Consider the following 27,395-nt stretch of genomic DNA (forward strand, 5'->3'; position numbering starts at 1 on the left):
AGAAATTATTTTGCAGAGGGTTACACATTGTATGCTTTCAATTTATCACCTGATGATGACACCTCGGGACACCACCCACAGATTTCCTAAGGTAACCTCAGGCTTGAAATGCGTTTCCGTACACCTTTAGCCTGTACAGTTAGCATGATTGTTTATGCATGCTCTGATTCAATCTTGGAAGTGAATGCCCGAAGACAGGTTTTAGTAGATTATTATTAAGGATCGTTGAGCAAAGACATGAATACACAAGTGTTGGAAGGGCTCATGACCCGCTTGATTGGAAAACAATTTTGTGGGCTTGTGATGAATTTACCTATTGAGAAATGGCCGGAGCGGCCAGCCATGTTTATTGTCAGTACCCATCCTAAACACATGCCGGGTGAAAAATCGGAACTTTTTTTGATTCCTACGGCTTTCCCCCCGGTTTTTCACATTTCCCCAAATCTATTAAAGAATTTTTGACCAAAAAACGGATCAAAGGTATACTACAGCATCAAACAAGTGCAAGATAACCTTTCCACTACATGTGGTCAACACGGTGTATTCTACCTATGCCAAAGAGCCCAGGGAGTTTCTTTTGAAGATGTTATGTCTCTTTATAATGATGATTTAAGAAATAATGATAACGTTGTAGCTTGTTTTGTTAGAAAATATCAAAAGTGTTCAAATATGTGTCCTTTAAGACTGTGTAATCAAGGTGTATGCTCACGTCAAATGTTTCAAGAATGCCACAAATGTTAAATTGCTTAATTTTTCAAATAAAATGTATTGAATTTAATCATAGTCATTCAAAAGTCTAACCACCCTGAGAGATCGGGATTAGGAAAAGGTCCAGACACGTTCAGGGAGGTAAATTAGTTATCATCATCCCTTTCATAGGGTGGCGGGGTTGTTGGGACATCTTTAGGAGTGCTGTAGCTTGTTGAAGGTTTTTGTTTTAAAGCTTGAATCTGTTGACGAAGCTTATAGTTGGGTAGACCCGAGAGAGGAATGTTGAGGATTGCCAGGGCCTTAAGAAACTGACGCCACCCAGGAGGTCTTCTGTCATCCGCAACCTTTTGGGCTACTGTGGTACTTTTAAGCAAGTCAAGCATATGTGAACCCTTGACAACAACGCCCTGAAGGATAAACTCTCCTTTGTCATTCCAAGTAGCGGTCCCCTTTGAGTCTTTTATCTTGTTCATAATGTATCTAACATTTTTCCTGTTACGTTCTGGAACATGGGTCAACATGTCATGCATAACTTTATCTTCAACAGGCATTTGATCTTCAGCCGGTAAGATCGCAGGTACAGGCATTACAGGGGCTTGGCTCTCACTAGGCGCTTCATCTTTTAAAGGGTACGGTAGGGAAAGCGTTAAATGGTTGGTCTCTCTCTCACCTTGTTTTACCAAGGCCAAATGCTTTTGCAAGAGGTTTCTGTATTTTTGGACCTTATCATAGGGGTTCAATCCTTTTCGGTTCAAAATATCCTTCATTGCCGTATCCAAATCATTTCCCGCTGTTTGTCTGATATTTTCAGGACCCTGCATTTGTTTTTTTAAGTCTATCCATCTTGTTGAGGCACCAAGTACATTTGATTTACCATCACACTCTGTGTTCAACCCCCACGTCTGGCAGCATTAAGGCTGGTAATGAAGGGCACAGCTATAGTTAGCAAAGGCATACGAAAACCCCCAGAATGTTGTATGCTATGTCTTTTCTTTTGAAGACTGGCCCTTTTATTGACAAAGAGTTTGATCGCGGTCTTTTGTCTCTTAAATTTTTTTAATTGGGTCAGGGTGAGTGGAATGCGTCCTTTGACAAGATTCAAAGCAATCTCACATAGGGATAATATCAGATCTGAAGAACAGTGACCCAAGATGGCCTTCCGTTCTTTAGTTGTAGGCCCAACTAGGCTTCTCAAGAGGTGCAGGTTTCTTTTTAACATGATGAGGTACTCATAGTGGCCCGATGTGGTACTAAACACGGTTTTCCACTCGTCTCCATCCAGAATACGCACCAGACTATACGCGCTCCTGAGGTCCAGTTTTGTGAAAAACTGTGCTCCGTGAAATGATTCCACCGCCGTAGCGATGAGAGGTAGAGGGTAACTAAACCCCACCGTGATGGCATTTAGACCTCTAAAATCAATGCACGGACGCAGACCTCCCTCCTTTTTCTTCACAAAAAAGAAACTCGAGGAGACAGGTGAGATGGAGGGCAGAATGTACCCCTGCTCCAGGGATTCCGTGACAAATGTCTTCATAGCCAACATCTCCTCCTGCGACAATGGGTACACGTGACTCTTGGGAAGCACCGTGTTTACCTGGGGATTTATCGCACAATCCCCCTGTCGAAGAGGTGGTAATTTAGTTGCCCTCTTCTTACTGAAAGCGATTGCCAAATCGGCATATACAGGGGGAATGCGCACAGTGGAACCCTGGTCTGGACTCTCCACAGACGTGGCACCGATGGAAACTCCCATACACCTTCCTGAACACTCCTCTGACCACCCCTGGAGAACCCCCTGTCTCCACGAAGTCCTAGATTAGTGACTAGCCAGCCAGGAAACCCCCAGCACCACTGGAAACGCTGGTGAATCGATAATGAAGAGACTAATCCGCTCCTTATGATTCCCCTGCGTCACCATGTCCAGTGGAACCGTGGCCTCCCTGACCAACCCTGACCCTAATGGCCGGCTATCTAGGGAGTGCACAGGGAAGGGGGAATCTATGAGCACTAGCGGAACACCCAGCTTAATGGCGAGTCCTCGATCCAAGTTCCCAGCTGCACCTGAATCGACTAGCGCCTTATGCTGGGAAGAGGGAGAAAAAAAATCAAGAAACAGAATCAAGACAAACATGTGACCAACAAGGGGTTCTGGGTGAGTTTGGTGCTGACTCACCTGGGGTGACCGAGAAGTGTTCCGCCTGCCCTCTCGACTTCCAGACGGCCCCCCCCAGCACCGATCGGCCGTGTGTCCTCTCCGACCACAGCTGGTGCTGGAGGAGCCTTCTCCTCCGGTACCCCTCGGCACGGCCCCCCCTAACTCCATAGGAATGGGAGTGGGAGTGCTAGGTGGTGGAACGAACAGGACCCTCTCCGAACGCCCGCAGGCTGCCAGCAGATTGTCCATCCGGATAGACATGTCTATTAGTTTGTCAAGGGAGAGAGCGGTGTCCCGACATGTTAGCTCCCTGCGGACGTCCTCCTGGAGACTACGCCGGAAGTGGTCTATCAGGGCCCTGTCATTCCACCAGCCCCAGCGGCCAAGGTCCGGAACTCCAACGCGAAATCCTGCGAGCTCCTCTTCTCCTGCCTGAGATGGAAAAGTTGCTCACCCGCTGCTCGGCCCTCACGAAAGCGGCAGGTGAATTCTGTGTATTGCTCCTTCGCCGAGTCTGGGCCATTCCAGACCGCGTTTGCCCACTCCAGAGCACGACCCGTCAGACAGGAGACGAGGACACTCACCCTATCCTCCCTCGAGGGAGTTGGCCTCACGGTCGCCAGGTACAGTTCAAGTTGGAGCAAGAACCCCTGACACCCAGTCGCCGCTCCATCATAATCCCTCGGGAGCGCAAGACGGAGAGCGCCGGAGTAGGGAGGAGAAGGTGGATCCAGCGCTGGAGGAACCGAAGTTGCAGAGAGGAGACCACTCCTCTACTGTCCCATCGGTCCATTCTCTCCATCATCTGGTCCTTTGCCGATCCTACTCGATGGAGGACGGTGGTATGATGGAGGACACGTTCATCGATGGGAGGGGGTTGGCAGCTGCTCCTGCTGACTCCATCAGAAGGTGCGGGATTCTGGTAATGTCCGGGGTGTAGTGGGTGAGAAGTCAGGTGCAGGAAGCAGAGAGTTCAGGGTAGTGCTATACTTTTTAATGCACAAAAATGCCAATGCCAACCCCACGAAACACAGGGCGCACACCAAAACAAATGCCCCAAAACCGGGGGACTTTACCAGTCCAGCAGAACCCAAGAAAATGGGAAAACCGTGACACACAGGCGTGTATACATGTACACCAAACAAGCCCAACCAATCAGCCTAAAACAAACACAGGTGAAACCAATAAACAGAAAAGGGGAAAAGGGATCAGTGGCAGCTAGTAGGCCGGTGACGACGACCGCCGAGCGCCACCCGAACAGGAAGGGGAGCTACCTTCGGTAGGAGTCGTGACAATTTCACCTTTATTTAACCAGGTAGGCAAGTTGAGAACAAGTTCTCATTTACAATTGCGACCTGGCCAAGATAAAGCAAAGCAGTTCGACACATACAACAACACATAGTTACACATGGAGTACAAACATACAGTCAATAATACAGTAGAAAAATAAGTCTATAATACAATGTGAGCAAATAAGGTGAGATATGGGAGGTAAAGGCAAAAAAAAGGCCATAGTGGCGAAGTAAATACTGTATAGCAAGTAAAACACTGGAATGGTAGATTTGCAGTGGAAGAAAGTGCAAAGTAGAGATAGAAATAATGGGGTGCAAAGGAGCAAAATAAATAAATAAATAAATAAATACAGTAGGGGGAGAGGTAGTTGTTTGGGCTAAATTATAGATGGCTATGTACAGGTGCAGTAATCTGTGAGCTGCTCTGACAGCTGGTGCTTAAAGCTAGTGAGGGAGATACATGTTTCCAGTTTCAGAGATTTTTATAGTTCGTTCCAGTCATTGGCAGCAGAGAACTGGAAGGTTTGGTGTCCAAAGGAAGAATTGGTTTTGGGGGTGACCATAGAGATATATCTGCTGGAGTGCGTGCTACAGGTGGGTGCTGCTATGGTGACCAGCAAGCTGAGATAAGAGGGGACTTTACCTAGCAGGGTCTTGTAGATGACCTGGAGCCAGTGGGTTTGGTAATGAGTATGTAGCGAGGGCCAGCCAACGAGAGCGTATACACCGAGGAGTCTGAAAGAAAATAATACATACAAACTATGTTATTAAACATAAAATATATTCATATATTTGAAATGTCAAATACATTTCATGTATAATACTATATATTAACAATACATAATTAAATTACCTCAGGTTTTTTGACGAATCGCGGAAACCGGGGGCTCAAGACTTTTTTCACCAAGCATTCCAGATTCTGCCTGGCATGTCTCGTTGGAGTCTGAAAAAATATTATTTGTCATTGTTTAAACATATTCAATCATATAAATGTGTAAATAATAATAAAATATGTATAACTAGTAACATGTATATATATTGGCTTCATACCGTGTCCATAGATGGCCGTTTCTTGAATCAGTAAGTTTCCTGCCCAGTAACAGTTCTCAGGCCGGGGTGATTCTGCGCAATGCACTTGCGCATAAGTTGTGCGTTGCTTGTTTGGGTCTGGAATATGGAGCGAGCGGGTGGAGGTTCCCGGGGGAGTTGATGTGCCGGTTCTCGGTTTGTTTGAAAAAAAGTTTGTCCAGAACGGGTGAATAGCATCTATGTCATCGTCTCCGCCGTAGTCGTTCAGAGTACATAATTCCTCCGTGATCCTTCTTGGCGGTCTGTCAGCTGTAAACACAAAAATAGCTTTTAATATAGGGTGCACACTTTTTGTTTTTAAATGTATAAATATTCGTATGTATTTTATTATTGGACTTACGTGGACAATAGTGTGATGGGGACTGGCTGCACGCGTTTTGCTCCGCTGAATCCCCTTCTAACGAAGGCTGTTCCAGATAATTTATTCCCTGGAGCCCACTGGGTAAAGGACTAATATCCTACAAACATTAGATAATATTAACATATATTTATCCGATATATATATACATTTTAAATTATAAGAATATGTGCATTTGACATATTACCTAAAAAATCGTTGTCCCCGGTTTAAAAAAACATATTATTCCTGTTTAATATATCAATAATATCCATACAATTCCCTGAAAATACCTAGCGCCTCCAAATCTAAAATATTATTTTCACTAACTTACCTTCAGAAAGCTCCATTATGACGGATTCACAGATGATCTTTTAGCTGTTCTGGGATGATAACTCCCCTGGAGTTGCGCTTTTCGTTCGTACAGAGTAAATAGTATCTGTTGTCACTAGCCTCGCTCCAAGGAGAGATATTCGGTAATGATCTTACAGAGTGGGGGTGATGTTTTTTCAGGCAGCATCCCGTATGCAAAAAATGACCATATAGTACCTCTGAATGTTTAGAGACCCCAAAATCACAGGAGGTTGTCTCGACAATATGACATATTTTTTTAAGACCTTTCATTTCTCCGCGACAGAACGGGGCGAGAGAGAAAATGAGAGATTTCCGTTCGTTAAGGGGTGAGATATATCATTAATACCATTTAATTATAAATCTTTAGTACAGACCTTTTAACCTTTTTGGGATAGGGGGCAGCATTTTCACTTCTGGATGAATAGCATGCCCAGTCCGAACTGCCTCCTACTCTGTCCCAGATGTTAATATATGCATATTATTAGTATTGGATAGAAAACACTCTGAAGTTTCTAAAACTGTTTGAATGATGTCTGTGAGTATAACAGAACTCACATGGCAGGCGAAAACCTGAGAAAAATCCACCAGGAACTGGGACATTTGAGGTTTATAGTTTTTCAAAGCTTTGCCTACCGAGTACACATTGAGATATGGATGAGTTTGCACTTCCTAGGGCTTTCACTAGATGTCAACTGTCTTTTAAAAGTTGAATGAGGATTCTACTATAAAGGAGGGGATCATAAGACCTGTTTGAGTGGTCTGGCATAGTGTCTCGGTCTCATGACGCATGCATGATGTCCTATGAGTGTCATCTGATGAAGATCATCAAAGGTTAGTGATTCATTTAATCTACATTTCTGCTTTTTGTGACTCCTATCTTTGGCTGGAAAAATGGCCATGTTTTTCGACTTGGCGGTGATCTAACATAATCATATGTTGTGCTTTAGCTGTAAAGCATTTTTGAAATAGGACACGATAGATAGATTAATAAGATGTTTATCTTAAATTTGCTGTATTGGACTTGTTAATGTGTGAAAAATACACACGCCTTTTCAGCAGAATGTTGTCGAGGGGTTCCGCTAGCGTAATTATTGAAACATTTTTACTATTCCTTTATTGCAGATAAAGGGGCCGTCTATAGGTTTATACACCCGTCAGTTTCCAATTCACCATCGTCAAGACAGACTCTCTTGCTCGCAGGATATCCCACACGCCCCGTCAAGGCTCCGTAAGTTTTCACTCCAGGGATAGATCAAACGTCTGGCATGTAGACCTTGGGTATGTCTTAAGGATAGAAGCGGCCAGCGACGTCATTGTTCACGATTTTGGAAAAGACTGTCCATCTTATTCATCAGGGTTATGAATATAGGGTAATCAATCCATTTAAAGCTAAACACTGGCATAAAAAAGTTTACATCCTTGCAGGCTTTGGGAAATACATATGAACTGACAGACTTTGTCGCATTTGTACTATCAAATTGTTCACATGCTAAAATTGTCACTTTGGAGTCGGGGCTATACGCCATTGAAGAGATCCGTATGGCTTTCAAATCACTGCGCCCGCACACAAGCTCTTCCAATGCATAGCCTGGCAGGGTTGTACCACTCAGGGCCTGTTCAATTTGACAGAGCACCAGCCTTATCTTAAGCCATTCGCTCATACGCAGCGCAGGAGAAAAACTCCCGGGTTTTGCTTGATAAAGGGGTTGGGACCGCTGTCTGTGAAAATCTTCACAGTTGAATCCTCAGGTTGGAATATGTAAGCCATATCTCCATCACTCGTATCCAAAACTCCTTTAAAACATTCAGGGGCCTCGTATAAAATGTCCTCAATGCTTTTATCATTGGGTTCGTGATAAGAGGCGCACAGTACCCCCAGATTTGGCCTAGGAGACATAATTTTATTTTATTTATTTTTAAAATCGTGTTCAGTGTTCTGGGGCTGCATGTGTTGTTCTGGGTCTTACTTATAATGCGTCTGCCGCCAACACAATCCCCCCCCCCACCTGGACATTCCTGCTTCATAGACAACAACCCTAAGGGCAATAAAATAGGTGGGGTGTGAGTCCATTCTCTTTGAAATGTTCAAACACACCCCCCCAGTTTAACCAGGTCCCTACACATCAATCATCATGACAACTTCAAAGGAATAGATGCAATATAGATATAAAATAACACACCCTCTAACACTTACTTAGCTAGTGAATGGAGCCAACTAGTTTATCCTACTCAAACACCAAGCTCAAACAGAGAGGGATGCTATGTTGGCTAGCTGGCTATTGCTAACCAACACTGGAACTCTTCCAAGTCAAGGTAAGCTTTTAGTTTTTAAAATGTATGCCACTGGGGCCCACCGGTGTAACTGCCAAACTGCTTGCTGTACACTGTACTGCATGATTGTAGGGTGTTTACTAACGTGTTAGTTCTTGTAGCTATGTTGACTATGACGTTAGCTAATATAGTGACAATGATGTAGGCTGCGTGTAGAGGTTATGGTATGAAGGTTTGGCTTTGAAAGGTTTTTTGCCTGGTTACAGACAGCTGTTGTGTTGTGCACACAAACAAGGGGAAAATGTGAGAGGAGGAGAATGCATAGATGCAAGACTGAATTATACAACAAACAAAGTGACCTGTGTTTTCAGGTGATGAGGGGTGCATTCATTCTGATGATTCTGTTTGAAAAATGTTCTTAAGCGGAAGCAAACGAAACGGATATAAACATACCTGAATTTATCCAATAGAAACTCTTGTTTACAACTGCAGGACTAATGATTACACCTTAGATCAGCTAGATGAAGGCAAGTGTCACTGTCCATCCCCTTTGATTACTCTAAATTCTCTCGACCTGTGCACCTACGTTGTAAACTTTAATTTGTAGGCTAGGTTGTAACAACCTCATAATGGGTATAGGGAAAATTAAAGTTTCATGTAGTAGCCTTAACCTATCGATGTTACATTGAGCTGAGTGAATGGAATAGGAATGACAGTAATGCACTGAAACAGCAGCGCATGCGAGCACGTGACATACGCCACCGAGGAAGTGTAAAACTGGTCAACTTAATAGACTGCATGTAATAAGTATGAATCCAATTGGTGCGATATCAGCTGATGCACTTGTGTTGTAGTTTCTCTTCTGAACTGCTGAGGAGTATTTCTGTCTGTAATAAAGCCCTTTTGTGGGGAAAAACAAATTCTGGACCTGGCTCCCCAGTGGGTGGGCCTGACAGCAAAGTCGGTGGGCCTATGGCTGCACCTTGTCCAGGGCCTAATGAATTTATTTCAATTGACTGATTTTCTTATATGAACTGTAAAAAATCTTTGAAATAGTTGCATGTTGCATTATATATTTTTGTTCAGTATATTTACTGGACCATATGGCTGACACAATCATTATCAATACTAGCAATACTGCCGAACTATGAGAGTGTAACATCATAGAAAATAGAGGATTATGGCCCATAATGTTGAGGGCCAAGCCGTGACTGATTGAGAAGCAGTAGTGGGCAGCTCAGAGCTGGCTGGCAGAACCGACGAAGGAACCAGAGCCGTGAGGATACCCAGGATCTTGTCATTGGTTGCCAGCATCAGTGTTGAACAGGGGTTAGCCTTGTGCCGCCTGTTCTCAGCATGCAGGTAGCGTGACATGAAAGAGAGGACAAGGCAGTGTTAGTTCTTGTTATGACAACGGTGTTTCCATTGCTAATTCTTCATCATTGAGTGTATAAGCACTGTTAACATGTAAGTGTCAATAATACAACAGAATTGCGATATCGTGTAACATTAAAGGGATGGAACATTTAGTGCATTACAGCCTCAAGAACCCATAAAAGCCATGAAACAGACTGCCTCTAGCAAAGGCTAATATAAACCCGACACCAGCGCCTTAAGTGAACTCAATCTTGCATTTCTGAGAACGATGAGATACTCTTGATATGAATGTTGGTTGCTTTTCCGTAGGCGAACAAATGGATTCCTGAGCGGACCACATGCCGAAGAGTCCTGACTCCGAGATGAACCGAATCAATCGCTGATATCTAACCATGATAAGAAAGGCTGCCTTTGGCTAACTGAAATGTGGAATAGAAAATGCAACATGGTTATAAACAGAAGACATATTATAAAGAGAAGAGCAGATAATGACTGCTGAAGCACACTGTCCAGCTATACCATCACATAGCATAAACACATAGGGCATACTAACAACCCCCAAAATCATAACTAAAACGGTAGCTATATAAAACCACTTATGCTACCCAAAGCCTAAACTGTCTACTAATACTGCTAACATCTACAGCGTGCCGGTGAGAGTGACATGATAATCAAAAACCTAGACCTACAATATAGTCTTCCTGAGCTGGAGCTTATATTTTACGGTATATTCTGGAAAGCAATGAGAGAATATACATGACCTGATAATAAGAGAAATAGACCCAAAGGATTACCAGAATAAGCCTGCATAGAAGTGTCTGCAATCTCTCCAACAGAACATTCCCATAGAGGCAATGAAAGATTGATTGCTAACAGCTGATCACAATATGGTTGTTTAGCAAGCCCGGAGCATACTAGGTAAAGCTAACATTACCACCCAATCCAATGCGACAGGAAGCTATAGCAAGCCTTGATTAGTATTCGCCCAGCGATACAGCGTCAGCTCTCGCACTGAGGTCCAAGGTGATAACTTGAAATCTGAAAAACAAATTATAGATATGGTTAGAGTTAGCAGTAGTAATCAATGAAAATGATGTTGAGCTTCTGTGAATATATGCTTACTGATGAAAACACCCAGTAATGTTAACGTTATTCAAAAATTGAAAGAATAGAGAGCCTGCCAATAGAGAGCTGCCCACCAAAACTCACGGACCAGGGACCACTTTAAGCCGCACACTCCACAGAGCTGGGCTTTACGGAAGAGTGGCCAGAAAAAAAGCCATTGCTTAAAATATAAAAACACATTTGGTGTTCACCAAAAGGCATGTGGTAGACTTCCCAAACTTATGGAAGAAGGTACTTTGGTCAGATGAGACTAAAATTGAGATTTTTGGCCATCAAGGAAAATGTTTGGTGAAAACTCAACACCTCTCATTACCCTGAGAACACCATGGTGGTGGACACATCGTGCTGTGGGGATATTTTTCATCGGCAGGGACTGGGAAACTGGTCAGAATTGAAGGATTGATGGATGGACTAAATAAAGGGAAATTCTTGAGGGAAACCTGTTTCAGTCATCCAGAAATTTGAGACTGGGAGAGAGGTTCACCTTCCAGCAGGACAATGACCCTAAGCATACCGCTAAAGCAACACTCGAGTGGTTTAACCTCTTGAAGTTAGGGGGCACTATGTTTACATTTGGAAAAATAACGTTCCCAAAGTAAACAGCCTATTTTTCAGGACCAGATGCTAGAATATGCAAATAATTGACAGATTAGGATAGAAAACACTCTCAAAATAAGAGGCACTTCCTGATTGGATTTTCCTCAGGGTTTCGCCTGCAATATCAGTTCTGTTATACTCACAGACAATATTTTTTACAGTTTTGGAAACTTTAGAGTGTTTTCTATCCTAAGCTGTCAATTAGGATAGCTGTCTAGCATCTGGTCCTGAGAAATAACCTGTTTTGTTTGGGAACGTTATTTTTCCAAAAATGAAAATAGTGCCCCCTAGTTTCAAGAAGTTAATGCAACCACTATGTCAGATTTTTAAAAAACTTTACAGAAAAAGCATAGCATGCAATAATCTGAGTATGGCGCTCAGAGACCAAAACAGCCAAAAATAAATAGTATTATAAATATTCACTTACCTTTGATGATCTTCATCAGAATGCACTCCCAGGAATCCCAGTTCCACAATAAATGTTTGATTTGTTCGATAAAGTTAATTTTTGTTAGGGCGTTTGGTAAACAAATCCAAATGCGCGTGCAAGTCCAGCCGAAAGGTCGGACGAAAAGTCCATAAAGTTATATTACAGGTCGTAGGAACATGTCAAATGAAGTATAGAATCAATCTTTAGGATGTTTTTATCATAAATCTTCAATAATGTTCCAACCGGACAATTCCTTTGTCTGTAGAAAAGCAATGGAACGCAAGCTAACTTGCACATGACCGCGCATCACGAGCTCATGGCAATCTGCCAGACACCTGCTTCAATCCCCTCTCATTCAGCCCCCCTTCACAGTAGAAGCATCAAACAAGGTTCTAAAGACGGTTGACATCTAGTGAAAGCCTTGCGAAGTGCAATATGACCTCATAAACACAGTATATTGGAATGGCAATGAGTTGAAAAACTACAAATCTCAGATTTCCAACTTCTTGGTTGGATTTTTCTCAGGTTTTAGCCTGCCATATGAGTTATGTTATACTCAGAGACATCATTCAAACAGTTTTAGAAACTTCAGAGTGTTTGCTATCCAAATATACGAATTATATGCATATTCTAGCTTTTATGGCTTAGTAGCAGGCAGTTTACTCTAGGCACCTTATTCCTCCAAGCTACTCAATACTGCCCCCCAGTCACCAAGAAGTTAATCAATACCTGAAGTACAATTTTCTCAAGAGTGGTCCATAGTTTCCCACAATTATCCACATTGCAACTGACAACTAATGATGGCTGATCGATTCTGGAGACCTGTAAGCCAAATGAGAGTTTGAATAAATACGCAATCTGATCGCTTGCTTGAGGAGACACCACAAGAGCAGGGAGAAGATAGCCTTGTTTACACGCAAGGTTATACACTTCTGAATTAGATGAACCATGACATGCAGATTAAGGCCTTTTTTTTAATTAATTTTTTTACATTCATCAGCTTTGATTTTATCAAACCCTAATCGTTTAGAGCTACTAAATCAAATTTCTCCAGGTGACTTTTTGGATTTAATGCCTAAACAATCCAAAAGTACTGACATTACAAATACGTCCTGTAGAAAAATCCACAAAAAATGCCTACGACTGTGAACCCATTACCGCTTCTTAGTTGAATTTTGCGGCAATCAGAGAATTGTGTAATTGTCAAATATATCAACTTTTTTTATTCATAGGGTTAGCCAAATGGGCATATGGTATTTGGTCTGTCATCCACTTGTCAGTGGCATTAAGTTGCAGACTTTTGTATGGTTGGATATTGGCCTACAGATTGAGTATTGAGTATTTAGAATCATACTTAGGTAGCCTGGGTTTCACTGTTGGTTTGTGGGTGTTTGTTTCCGTGTGAGTGTTTGTCGCCACACTGTTTCGGTTTTCGTTTTCATCACATCGTTTATTGTTTTGTATTTCAGTGTTCAGTTCGTTTTTAATAAATCGTCATGAACACTTACCACGCTGCATCTTGGTCCGATCCTTTCTCCTCTTCAGACGAAGAGGAAATCTGCCGTTACAGAACCACCCACCAAAAAAGGACCAAGCAGCGTGGTAACAGGCAGCTGCAGCAGGAGCAGCGATCACGGGACTCCTGGACATGGGAGCGAGATCTGGACTATGTCACAACTTGGGAGGAGATAGACAGGTGGTCGGTCGACCCAGGGAGAGTGCCGGAGCCCGCCTGGGATTTTCTGGAGCATTGTGAGGACGGTTACCGGCGAATGGAGTTGGCACGACGATCAAGGAAGCCCGAGAGGCAGCCCCAAAAATGTATGGGGGGCACACGGGGAGTGTGGCAAAGGCAGGTAGGAGACCTGCGCCAACTTCCCGTGCTTACCGGAGAGAGAGAGAGAGGAACCGAGCAGGCACCGTGTTATGGCGTGAGGCGCACGGTGTCCCCGGTGCGTGTGCATAGCCCGGTGCGGTACATCCCAGCTCCTCGTATCGGCCGGGCTAGAGTGGGCATCGAGCCAGGTGCCATGAAGCCGGCTCAGCTCATCTGGTCTCCAGTGCGTCTCCTCGGGCCGGTGTACATGGCACCAGCCTTACGCATGGTGTCCCCGATTCGCCGCACTGGCCTGGCTACGGGGAGCATTCAACCAGGTAAGGTTGGGCAGGCTCGGTGCTCAAGAGCTCCAGTGCGCCTGTACGGTCCGGTGCCACCTCCATGTACCAGCCCTCCAGTGGCAGCCCCCCGCACAAGGCTGTCTCTCTGTCTTCTGCCTACAGGTGCGCCCGCCTCTCCAGCGCTGCCAGAGTCTCCCGTCTGTCCGGAGCTGCCTGAGTCTCCCGTCTTTCCTGAGCTGCCAGAGTCTCCCGTCTGTCCTGAGCTGCCAGAGTCTCCCGTCTGTCCTGAGCTGCCAGTCTCCCGTCTGTCCTGAGCTGCCAGAGTCTCCCGTCTGTCTTGAGCTACCAGAGTCTCCCGTCTGTCTTGAGCTGCCAGAGCCGCCAGTCTGTCCTGAGCTGCCAGAGCCACCAGTCTGTCCTTAGCTGCCAGAGCCGCCAGTCTGTCCTGAGCTGCCAGAGCCGCCAGTTTGTCCTCAGCCGTCTGTCAGCCAGGAGCTGCCAGAGCCGTCAGTCAGCCAGGTCAGCTCGGGGGTTTGAACTTGCAACCTTCCGGTTACTAGTCCAACACTCTAACCACTAGGCTACCCTGCCGCCCTTAAATATGATTGAGAATCATATTTAGGTAGCCTGTTTTCCTTTGTGTTTTGTGGGTGGTTATTTTCAGTCTTTGTGTGTCTGCACCAGATAGAACTGTTTCGGTTGTCACTTTGTTGTTTTGTATTTTGGAAGTGTTCAATTTCTTATTCAAAAGATTAACACTAACCACGCTGCGCTTTGGTCCTCTCCTTCTTCCACAGATGACAGCCGTTACACATTCACTGTTATGATGTTATGACAGTGTGAGCAGTCCTTATGATAATAAACAAACCAATTGTATTTGATAGTTTGCCAAATTCAAAAGGCCTATTCCGAAGAGTTACATTTTCCCCAAAACATTATTTTCACTCTGAAAAGCTGTAAAATAAATTGTGCTTGATGCAACACATAATATAATATAAACTTTCCTGATAGGTTTGACATTTTCAAAAATGAGCAGTTGCAGAGTAGACCTGTTCATTCCAGGACAACATGAAGACAAAATGTAACTGCTACGTTTAGGGTTAGGCTTCTTAGGGCAGGAGTTCAACGCTTCACTACTGCAGGCAGTAAGAAAATTCTCGATTCATTTTCCACCTTTGTTGTTGTTGCTGTTACATTCGTAGCAATATGCCCTTATTCAAAACCTTTTTTTTATGAACATTTGCATTTAGATGTCACTACCGCTCAGAGACTGGTGGTCCCAAGAGCACAATCTGAAAGGGACTTCAAAGATGCTCTCAGGAACCTGTTTCACCTCTGCCGGATGGACTCACACAGGTGTGTTACCCCCTTACAGTTACATGCAGTAACACCTGCTGCAGTCATTTCCAGTGGGAAATTGGGAAGGTCTGCACTATACATTCGGGAGAAGGTAATATCACAACCAAGACTGACTACTGTGTTTTCCTTGATATTTTTAATGTATCATGGTATAACTGTATAGTTCCGGTATTTCAACATGTTGAATGTAATACTTATTGCTAATATTATTTTAAAAATAGAGCTACACCCATCCTTAAAATGTCTTCTTGACCGTCACATTGATTACATTCTATAGTGAGTGATGCATGGCTACATTGGCTACATTATTTTTCTTAAATCATTTTCAGAATGCAATCACCTCATGTTTGACAGCTTTATTGCTTTCTCCATGTTTTTAAAATGTATAAGCCTTTAAATAACCTTTTACAAACAAGGTTACACCTATGGAAGCACCTATTCCTGCACCTATTCCTGTGCCTCCCCATCTTCTGCACCACTTCTTGTGGCTCCTCCACCACCAGCACAACTTCCTGTGCCCCCATCTTCTGCACAACTTCCTGTGCCACCCCCTCCACCAGCACAACTTCCCGTGGCCCCCATCTTCTGCACAACTTCCTGTGGCCCCCATCTTCTGCACCTCTCCTTGTGGCTCCCCCTCCACCAGCACCTATTCCTGTGGCTCCCCCATCTTCTGCACCACTTCTTGTGGCTCCCCCTCCACCAGCACAACTTCCTGTGGCCCCCTCCACCTATACCTCTTCCTGAGGCCCCCTCTCCACTTCCTCCACCTATACCACTTCCTGTGGCCCCCTCTCCACCTATACCACTTCCTGTGGCCCCCCTCCACCTATACCATTCCCTGAGGCTTATCGGCCACCTTCACTACAATATGTGGCCTCCCATCCATGGAGCCCACTCTTGTCTATTGATTTTGGTGATTATGACAATGAGTAAATCAAATCAAATAAGTTTATTTGTCACGTGCGCCGAATACAACAGGTGTAGACCTTACAGTGAAATGCTTACGTACAATAGTACACTCTAACCAATGGTGCAAAAAAAGGTATTAGGTGAACAATAGGTAGGTAAAGAAATAAAATGACAGTAAAAAGACAGGCTATATACAGTAGAGAGGCTATAAAAGTAGAAAGGCTACACACAGACATCGGTTAGTCAGGCTGATTGAGATAGTATGTACATGTAGATATGGTTAAAGTGTCTATGCATATATGATGAACAGAGAGTAGCAGCAGCGTAAAAAGAGGGGTTGGGAGGGGCACACGATGCAAATAGTCTGGGTATCCATTTGATCACTTGTTCAGGAGTCTTATGGCTTGGAGGTAAAAACTGTTGAGAAGCCTTTTTGTCCTAGACTTGGCACTCCGGTACCGCTTGCTTTGACTGGGGTCTCTGACAATTTTTAGGGCCTTCCTCTGACACCGCCTGGTGTAGAAGTCCTGGATGGCAGACAGCTTAGCCCCAGTGATGTACTGGGCCGTACCCACTACCCTCTGTAGTGCCTTGCGGTCAGAGGCCGAGCAATTGCCGTACCAGGCAGTGATGCAACCGGTCAGGATGCTCTCAATGTTGCAACTGTAGAACCTTTTCAGGATCTCAGGACCCATGCCAAATCTTTTTAGTTTCTTGAGGGGGAATAGGCTTTGTCGTGCCCTCTTCACGACTGTCTTGGTGTGTTTGGAACATTCTAGTTTGTTGTTGATGTGGACACCAAGGAACTTGAAGCTCTCAACCTGCTCCACTACAGGCCCGTCGATGAGAATGGGGGTGTGCTTGGGTCCTCCTTTTCCTGTAGTCCACAATCATCTCCTTAGTCTTGGTTACGTTGAGGGATAGGTTGTTATTCTGGCACCACCCGGCCAGGTTTCTGGCTTCCTCCCTATAGGCTGTCGTCCATGTAAATAATTCCATGTCTTGTTATTACAGATGAATTGTGGGAAGTATCTGAGCTTTGTTATTATCAATGTCTCTTTTTTAGTGTTGACCTCCAAACACTGCTGATGTTAATGAGCAGCAAGGTTGACTCTGCTTTTGCCCCTGATGCCAACCAAATGAACGTGATGAGGGACAACGTTTATGATTGTGCAATGAGAGGTTTTAAGAGAGCCCGCTTTAATCTGGAAGCAAAAATAGACATGGTTTTTAGGGATGCTGATGGAATTGGCGAAGGGGCAGCTGATGAGGGTGGTCCCTCAAGAGAATTTCTCTGGCTGCTAATGAGCGCCATCCATTCCTTTGCAAGATTTGAGGGACCTGACTGGCAAAAATGGCTTTCTTGCAACTCTCAAGGTGAGTTACAGTTTTACCCCAACAAAGACACGTTTGTTTATGGCAATATGTATGACTTGAGCAGGACGTGATTTTTGTATGTTATGTAATGTGTCCTTTATTTACTGTTTGTCTTCTGTGTGAGAGCGCTCTATGATAACGTATACAAGCAGGTGGGCCACATGATTGCTGTCTGTCTGGTACATGGGGTTGTAGAGCCACAATTCTTTTCAGAGAGGCTATACAGGCAAGTGTGTGGCCTGCAACCTCCTGTGCCAGAACTGAAAGAAATTGTGGAATATGACTTCAGAGAGAAGTTGGAGAAGGTAAGTAACTTTATACTGTGATGGATGTTATGCTACTGTTAATTTGCACTAAGTTTATTAGGGTTGTAGTTGTTCATGAATACTATTCCACATGGTTCTGGTTTCCTTTTGTTGGCAGTCAATCTTTTTAAGGGTAGTGATAATCAGTTTAGTGTTTTGCTAATTTGTCCCAAAACAATGTTATTGTCACGTTCTGACCTTTATTTCCGTTGTTTTGTCATTATTTAGTATGGTCAGGGCGTGAGTTGGGGTGGGCAGTCTATGTTTGTTTTTCTATGATTTTGGGATTTGTATGTTTCAGCCTAGTATGGTTCTCAATCAGAGGCAGGTGTCATTAGTTGTCTCTGATTGAGAATCATACTTAGGTAGCCTGGGTTTCACTGTTTGTTTGTGGGTGATTGTCTATGTTAGTTGCTTGTGTCAGCTCAGGTCTCATTTATAGCGTCACGGTTGTTATTTGTTTATGTATAGTTTGTATTGAGTGTTCAGAGCTTTCTTTTATTAAATATTCATCATGAACACATACCATGCTGCATTTTGGTCCTCCGATCCCTCTCGCCTCTCCTCTTCAGATGAAGAGGAGGACGCCCGTGACAGTTATTGAACTATCTAAGATCCAGTTTGCACAAACTATTGACGAGGAAGCGGTTATGAAGGCCTCTGGACAACTGCTCATGTTGGGGTCAGTGCGATACATTCGTACATTGGAGGAGAGGGATGCCCAGGTGGAGTCAGCCACAAAGTTCTACTTAGAAAGCAGGCTACAGGATGCTCTTGAGCAGTGAGTTTCCATATATCTAAGGAATCCCATAAGCTGATTTAAATTCTTCAGTGCAAATTCATTATGTGACATTCTTTACTATATAGATTCAAAGAGGGTCTGGAGTGTCTTGGTCTCCTGCCTTACATGAATAGACACTCAAGCCTATTCAGAGAGGTTTTCATCTATGCTGAGAAGCCTCTTTTGGCCAAAGACATAGCTTCTTTCTTCAAAGCAGAGCTCTCCCCACCTGGTACCAATCAAAGAGCAATAGAGAGCCGAGTCATATGTTTCTGGAGGGACTGGCTGCTGGAGGTGGAAAGTTAGATGCAAAACCATGATCATTGAAGTTACACGGCCCACATCGGTAATATATCACCTAATCACTCTCACAACTGTGGAACAGCATTTTATGGCCTTATTCTTCCATGGGCCCCCTAAGAACGTAAAATATAAATTAAATCCCAAACTACTTTCACTTAGAGTATCATGTTCTCCAAGAACTGTTACTTATGGATTATAATGTTCCCACCTTTTTTCAGAGGGGAATGCATACCATTTAACCCTGGAGAAGGTTCTCATTTTCACTTTGGGGGCTTCAACCATTCTTAGGCTGGGATTCCCAGTGGAGCCACAGCTACAGTCATTACCCAAACAACAGGATCTTCCTGGAAGCAAATACATGCAGCATTGTTTTAAGGCTGCCAATACACCCAACTTACGCAGCCTTTAGGTAGAAAATTGAGAGTGGAATTCTACAGTCACCAACATTTGGTGTTATTTAAAGGGAATGAATTTAAGGGGAATTATCCTAAATGTTTATTGCATGACTACCTAGTAAAGTTGAGAATACTGCAATGTTAATTGGTGATGATTCCCAAAAGGATTTATATATTCTGAAAGTTTGACAGGTTCGGCCATCATCAAAAAAAAGTTGTAGTGAAAGTTTTCAAAAACATTACAACCAACCAAAATCAATTGGACACAGTAATAAATCATTCAGCTTTAATATTTGAATAAATGTATGAATTATTAGTAGAGTGGGTAAGTCATGTATGTCAAGGGACTATGTTACAATATGTGCAATGTTATCAAAAATAAATATTACAGTAAATATGGACAACATTTTATTTACATGTGTTATGGCAATAAACAACACTGTAGTTGGTACATAGGTCGTAGTGCAGCAGGTTGATGAGGAAAGTGGAGGAGCACTGGTGGGACTTTGAGTGAAGTAACTGAGGGCAGAAAAGGATATCAGGGTGCCCAGGAACTTGAAGCTGCTGATCATCTCCATGTCAATGTACAGTAGATGGGAGAATGGTCAAGTATCACATCTACTTTGTTTTGTTTATGCGGAGACTGTTGTCCTATCACCATTATGTCAGGTCCCACAGCTCCTTCATGTACTTATGTGTACCATGGTAGTGTCGGGTCCATTCTGGGGATACACATTCTTGTGATAATGTAAACAATCTAATTTGTTATTACAGGATTTACTCCCAGAGCTCGCTAACCAGTTTGTGGGTCAGGATGGCTTTGAAAGCAGAGCTATAAAAGAAAATGCACTCTGACGTATGTATAATTAACATTGGTTGGGACAATAGGCAAACTGGAGTTGTACATTGTGCTACACTATCTGTTGTTCCAGTTTAAAAAAAATCGATATCAACTGGGCTGCAGCGGAGATGGTAAGAAGCTTCGATATCATGGGGACCTAACTTCTACCATCCTTTCCTTGTACACCCACACAGACACTGCAGCCAGATGCCAACCAGCGGCTCTCTGTCTTACGGTGGCTGAAGACGTTTTGCCTGACGTCAAACATTTGGGGATAGGGGGCAGTATTTTCACTTTGGATGAATTGCGTGCCCATAGTGAACTGCATCCTACTCTGTCCTAGATTGCTAATATATGCATATTATTATTATTATTATTATTATTACTATTGGATAGAAAACACTCTGAAGTTTCTAAAACTGTTTGAATTATGTCTGAGTATAACAGAACTCATAGGGCAGGCAATCTTCCAAACAATAAGTGAAATTCTGAATGTGGGTCAAATTTGACGTCATCGCCCCTTCCTTTCCAAACAAGATATGGATATGGTAGCACTTCCTACGCCTTCCACTAGATGTCCTCATTCAGTAGAACGTGGAATGGAGCTTCTGGTGTGAACTTTGACCGAATGGGAGGGGAAATAGTCACCATCTTGGCAGAATGCAATTTCCCTGTGGCGCATTTCTTTGTGGGTGCCACCGTCGTTCCATTTGGCTGCAGATGAAAACGTATGATCCGGTTGGAACGTTATTGGATATATATGAAAATAACATCCTGAAGATTGATTCTCTACTTAGTTTGACCAGTTTATTCGACCTGGAATATATCTTTTTGAAGTTTTCGTGTGAGTTGTCCTGGACCAGCGTCAGCTTTTGGGCACGTGAGCTGAAAGTGATAGCAAATGCAGCTAATTGGACACTAGTATTGGACATTATGGAACAAAACAACAATTTATTGTGGAACTAGGGCTCCTTGCACTGCATTCTGATGAAAGATCATCAAAGGTAAGGGAATATTTATTATGTAATTTCGTATTTCTGTTGACTCCAACATGGCGGAGAAAAACTTTTACGTCTGAGCGCTGTCTCAGATTATTGCATGGTAGGCTTTTTTCGTAACGTAAAAAAAAAATCTGACACAGCGATTGCATTAAGAACCAGTGTATCTTTAATTATATGTAGAACATGTATCTTTAGTCAAAGTTTATGATGAGTATTTCTGTTATCTGGCGTAGCTTTCTATAATTCCTCCAGATATTTTGGAGGCATTTCTGAACATGGCGTCAATGTAAACCGAGATTTGTGGATATAAATATGCATATTATCGAACAAAACATAAATGTATTGTGTAACATGTCATATGAGTGTCATCTGATGAAGATTTTCAAAAGGTTAGTGATTCATTTTATCTCTAATCTTGTTTTTGTGACTATCTTTGTCTGGAAAAAATGGCTGTGTTTTTCCTTTGTTTTGGTGGTGGTCTAACATAAATATGTTGTGTTTTCGCTGTAAAACATTTTAAAAATCAGACATGATGGGTAGATGAACAAGATGTTTATCCTTCATTTTCTGTATTGGACTTGTTAATGTGTGAAAGTTAAATATTTCCAAAGAATATTTTTGAATTCCCTGCGCCACCTTTTCAGCTGAATGGGGGGGTGGAGTTCTCCTCGGGGATCGCCTTGTCATAATTAACAAGAGTGTCAGATTGAAGTGTCTGGAAATTTTTTTAAACAGAACCATAAGTGCAGATAACTTTGTCATCTTTACTGACACAGTTTTAAAATGTCACTTTCAATTGATTCATTGACTCCAAGAACCATTGTTTGTAGTTCATAACATTAACACAACTGACAAACGTTGCTCGACTGTAAATTGGGATACATGTTTTAATAACATTAGCTATTTGATTGGGCTTAATGTTGCATACCTTGTCGTGTTGTGCATGCCAACCAGGTGAGACTCACCAGAATGAATTGATACTTGATGAATCAGGTCTTCTCTGCTGTTTTATCAGCCTCCCCCTTGCCCACTCCAAGCTTCTCTTCATATTTCCCTTGTGTGAAACTAAAGCTGAAGGAATGGGAACCCTATTCCTTTGAAGCAGTACTGAGTATATCCCTGAAGTTATTTTACCCAAATAAGCTTTGATGGAATATATTCAAAAAGTGAACATGCACATTAAAGTCTACTCTGCTCGAAAGCTGACATGTAACGTTAGACGTTAGCAAAGGGTTTACCAGGTTGTCACTAGCCAAATTTGCTTTGTGTGTGCTTTTCTGTGTCTTCATGCTAATCGCGAGCGAACGCTGCTAACGCTAGCATTTAAATGAAAGCCAGTCAGGGTGAAGAAGTTGCCTACCTCAAGTTGTTTTGCTTAAATACAAGGCTTTAGGCTAAAAACGTAACTCAAAAACATGTCCTGCTTCAGTACTAGCTGATAAGTCACATTTACGTAGCTTGTCTTCCTTAAGTCAATGATAAAGCAAAATAAAGACAATAATGTTAGTCCAAGAATCGAGAACGATCAGGATTTTGAGCATCTCCGTTGTCTAATCTATGTACGCCTGGCCCTGCATTCAAGCAACAATCTTGCTAGTATGTAAGTTAATTTACCTTGATAGTATTAACACAGTCTAATGTGTTTCCGTGGCTGTTATATTTTACATGTTTTTTCAGCTGGGCTTTTGCTTGCAGTGGTAAAGGAAGTTCCTTCAAACTCTGAAATCTGGTTGAAAGAAGGAGCTAGGGAAATTGGCTAGTAAAATTTGCATATTAACCTCTCTGCGCACAGAACCCGTTAGCGGGATGAAATTCGACAACATACGGTGATCGCAAAATAAATAGTCATATTAAACATTCATGAAAATACAAGTGTCTCACATGTTTCGAAAGCCTAGAATCTTGCTAATCCAACAGCGTTGTCAGATTCAAAAAAGGATTTCTGCAAAAGAATACGATGTGATTATCTGAGGATAGAGCCCCATAAAAAACAACTATTTCAAAAACAAAATCAAACTGCAAGAAAATAAATTGTTTACCTTTTACGATCTTCCTCTGTTTGCAATCCCAGTGCTGATTGTTACACAATGAATGTTCTTTTGTTTGATAAAATCCATTTTTATAGCATAACACGAAACATTTTGTGAACCGCTTGTGTTGTGAATTCCGTCTCATTCCATTTTCGACAACACATTCAATGTAAATACACACACGAAACGTGACATTTCCAGTCATGTTTGGTTTCATTGCAATCAACTGGTTTGTTGGTAACACAACCAAATCTGATGGGTCATTTCGTGGGACGTATTGACTGAAAGAAAGCGATTTGAAGACAACAAGTAATGACATCATTGTGCACCAATGATATGACCGCTGTTTCGTTGATTGACTGTATTTTAACCCAATGACCACTGATAGTCTTGAAATCTAGCTGGGTAGATAGCCAATGAGCTGAGGTAATATGTAATGCTTATGTGTTGGAAGACCAACCCATGTAGTAAACTCCGGCGTAAAGAGGGTCATTCGCCATTGAAGTTTCATACCGGAAGGAGCAACGCATGTTACGCACAGCATTGTTTTGGTAAAGCACATCTTCAGCTGTTTATATATCAATCAGTATGGCGACTAAGTCAGGGAAAGCTAAATCTAAGTCTAGATATACAGATGTACACACAATTTTAGAAGAAATTGATCGGGAAAATGAGACAGAGATTGTTGGAGGACGAATCATTTAGCGATTCCCAAATGGAGGAATATTTTTTGAACGGAGAGGACATTGTTTTGGACTGGTAAGTTTTTCTCATGCCAATGCCGTTGTTTGAAATTAATAATGTAACATATTATTTGTGAAATGAAATAGCCTATATGAGGCTGTTGAGGGGAGGGCAGGCCCACAACAATGGCCAAAGTGAAATGGAGACCGTGGATACAGCTGGTCTGTTGTAATATAATAAAGACAGTAGATCTAGCAGGTCTATAATAATAATTCTCTCTCTCTCTCTCTCTCTCATTTATATATATAGAATTATACCTGTTGATACAGGGCTCATATATGAAACTATTCTAACTGAATATTTTCTTTCACAGTGACACTGACTCCGAATGGGAGCCCCCAGTGCCAAGTTGTCTATCCCCCACTGAAGCTGGTTCATCCAGCTCCTGCCACAAGTGGTGTTCATCTGCCCAAATGTATTTCTGCAGGCATGGATGTGCCTCAGGGCCAAAAGGACACAGCATGGAGGCGTCGCTGTGTTCTTTGCAAAATGAAGTCCCCCATCACCTGCACCACATGCTTGGTGACCCTCTGCTTTACAGCAGAAAGAGACTGCTATGGCACCTGGCATCAGCAGCACAATATTGTGTAGAGGACTGAGGGTCTTCCAAATATTGAAAGTGCTATTTTGTAAATGTATATATATATTTTTTTCATGTTTTTTTCTCCATTTTTTTGCGGGGGGGGTGTGTTAGAATACCATTTTGGTATTTTGTGTATAGTTATTCCATTCAAAATGTATAACTTCACCAATTTGGCCACTTGGGTACATTTGGGCTACTTGTGTGGGACACCTGGGTGACTTCATGATAAATGTCATGCAGCACACTCATTTTGAAAGTTATCATTCTGAAACTTTGCACAAGTACTGTTGCCCTCTTATATTTTTCCCCATCATCCTATCTGAATGTTTGTTTTGTCTTGTTCATTTTAAAGATGATGATACAACTATAAAAATGAAATGGGGAAATAAATCAAATAAAAATAATAATAATATATTTTTTTTTCAACTGAAATGACATTCTGAAATCTAACTGCCTGTAGCTCAGGCCCTGAAGCAAGGATATGCATATCCTTGGTACCATTTGAAAGGAAACACGTTGAAGTTTGTGGGACTGTGAAAGTAATGTAGGAGAATAAGTGACATCACCGGGGAGGCAGGGTAGCCTAGTGCTTAGAGCGTTGGACTAGCAACCGGAAGGTTGCACGTTCAAACCCCCAAGCTGACAAGGTACAAATCTGTCGTTCTGCCCCTGAACAGGCAGTTAACCCACTGTTCCTAGGCTGTCATTGAAAATAAGAATTTGTTCTTAACTGACTTGCCTTGTAAAATAAAAATAAAATAACACAATAGATCTGGTAAAAGATAATACAAAGAAAAAGCTAAGTGTTCTTTTGAATGTTTTTTGTTACATCATCTTTGAAATGCAAGAGAAAGGCCATAATGTATTATTTCAGCCCAAGTGCAATATACATTCTGGCCACTAGATGGTGGGAGTGTATGTGCAAAGTTTTAGACTGATCTAATGAAACATTGCTTTTCTGTTCAAAATGTTGTATCAAGGCTGCCTAAATATGCCTAATTTGTTTATGAAATAACTTTTTATGTTCAAAATTGTGCACTCTCCTCAAATAGCATGGATTTTATTCAATGTAATAGCTACTGTTAATTGGAAAGTGCAGTTTGATTAACAAGAATTTAAGCTTTCTGCCCATATCAGATACAGTCGGAAGTTTACATACAGTTAGGTTGGAGTCATTAAAACTAGTTTTTCAACCACTCCACAAATTTCTTGTTGGCAAACTATAGTTTTGGCAAGTCGGTTAGAACATCTATTTATTGCATGACAAAGTAATTTTTCCAACAATTGTTTACAGATTATTTCACTGTATCACAATTCCAGTGGGTCAGAAGTTTACATACACTAAGTTGACTGTGCCTCTAAACAGCTTGGAAAATTCCAGAAAATTATGTCATGGCTTTAGAAGTTTCTGATAGGCTAATTGACATCATTTGAGTCAATTGGAGGTGTACCTGTGGATGTATTTCAAGGTCTACCTTCAAACTCAGTGCCTCTTTGCTTGACATCTTGAGACAATCAAAATAAATCAGCCAAGACCTCAGAAAAAAACATTGTAGACCTCCACAAGTATGGTTCATCCTTGGGAGCAATTTCCAAATGCCTGAAGGTACCACGTTCATCTGTACAAACAGTAGTATGCAAGTACAAACACCATGGGACCACGTAGCCGTCATACCGCTCAGGAAGGAGACGCGTTCTGTCTCCTAGAGATGAACGTACTTTGGTGCGAAAAATGCAAATCAATCCCAGAACAACAGCAAAAAACCTTGTGAATATTCTGGAGGAAACGGGTACAAAAGTATCTATATCCACAGTAAAACGAGTCCTATATCAACATTACCTGAAGGACCGCTCAGCAAGGAAGAAACCATTGCTCCAAAACCACCATACAAAGCGAAACTATGGTTTGCAATTGCACATGGGGAAAAAGATCGTACTTTTTGGAGAAATGTTTTCTGGTCTAATGAAACAAAAATGTAAGTGTTTCACAATAAGGACCATCTTTATGTTTGGAGGAAAAAGGGGGACGCTTGCAAGCCGAAAAACATCATCCCAACCGTGAAGCACATCATGTTTTGTGGTTCTTTGCTGCAGGAGGGACTAGTGCACTTCACAAAATAGATGGCATCATGAGGCAGGAAAAGTATGCGGATATATTGAAGCAACATCTCAAGACATCAGTCAGGAAGTTAAAGCTTGGTTGCAAATGGGACTTCCAAATGGACAATGACCCCAAGCATACTTCCAAAGTGGTGGCAAAATGGCTTAAGGACAACAAAGTCAAGGTATTGGAGAGGCCATTACAAAGCCCTGACCTCAATCCTACAGAAAATGTGTGCGCCCACAAACCTGACTGAGTTACACCTGCTCTGTCAGGAGGAATTGGCCAAAATTCACTCAACTTATTGTGGGAAGCTTGTGGAAGGCTGCCTGAAACGTTTGACCCAAGTTAAACAATGTAAAGGCAATGCTACCAAATACTAATTGAGTGTATATAAACTTCGGATCAACTGGGAATGTGATGAAAGAATTAATAAATCTTGTTAGGGAGGATGTTCCTCTGGCGGGATCAAATCAGCGGATATTTTAGAGCGCCACTTATTGTTTTCGATAAAACTCAAACTTTCATTAAAACACAAATGCAAGGTAGTGAATTAAAGCTACACTCGTTGTGAATCTAGCCACCAAGTCAGATTTGTAAAATGCTTTTCGGCGAAAGCATGAGAAGCTATTATCTGATAGCATGCACCCCCCCGAATACCAGACCGTCAACAAAACAACAGATTTAGCGGTAGCCGGCGCTACCCAAAACGCAGAAATAAAATATAAAACATTCATTACCTTTGACGAGCTTCTTTCTTGGCACTCCTATATGTCACATAAACATCACAATTGGGTCTTTTTC

Source organism: Oncorhynchus tshawytscha, linkage group LG26 (assembly GCF_018296145.1).
Source record: "Oncorhynchus tshawytscha isolate Ot180627B linkage group LG26, Otsh_v2.0, whole genome shotgun sequence".
Classification (NCBI taxonomy): Eukaryota; Metazoa; Chordata; class Actinopteri; order Salmoniformes; family Salmonidae; genus Oncorhynchus; species Oncorhynchus tshawytscha.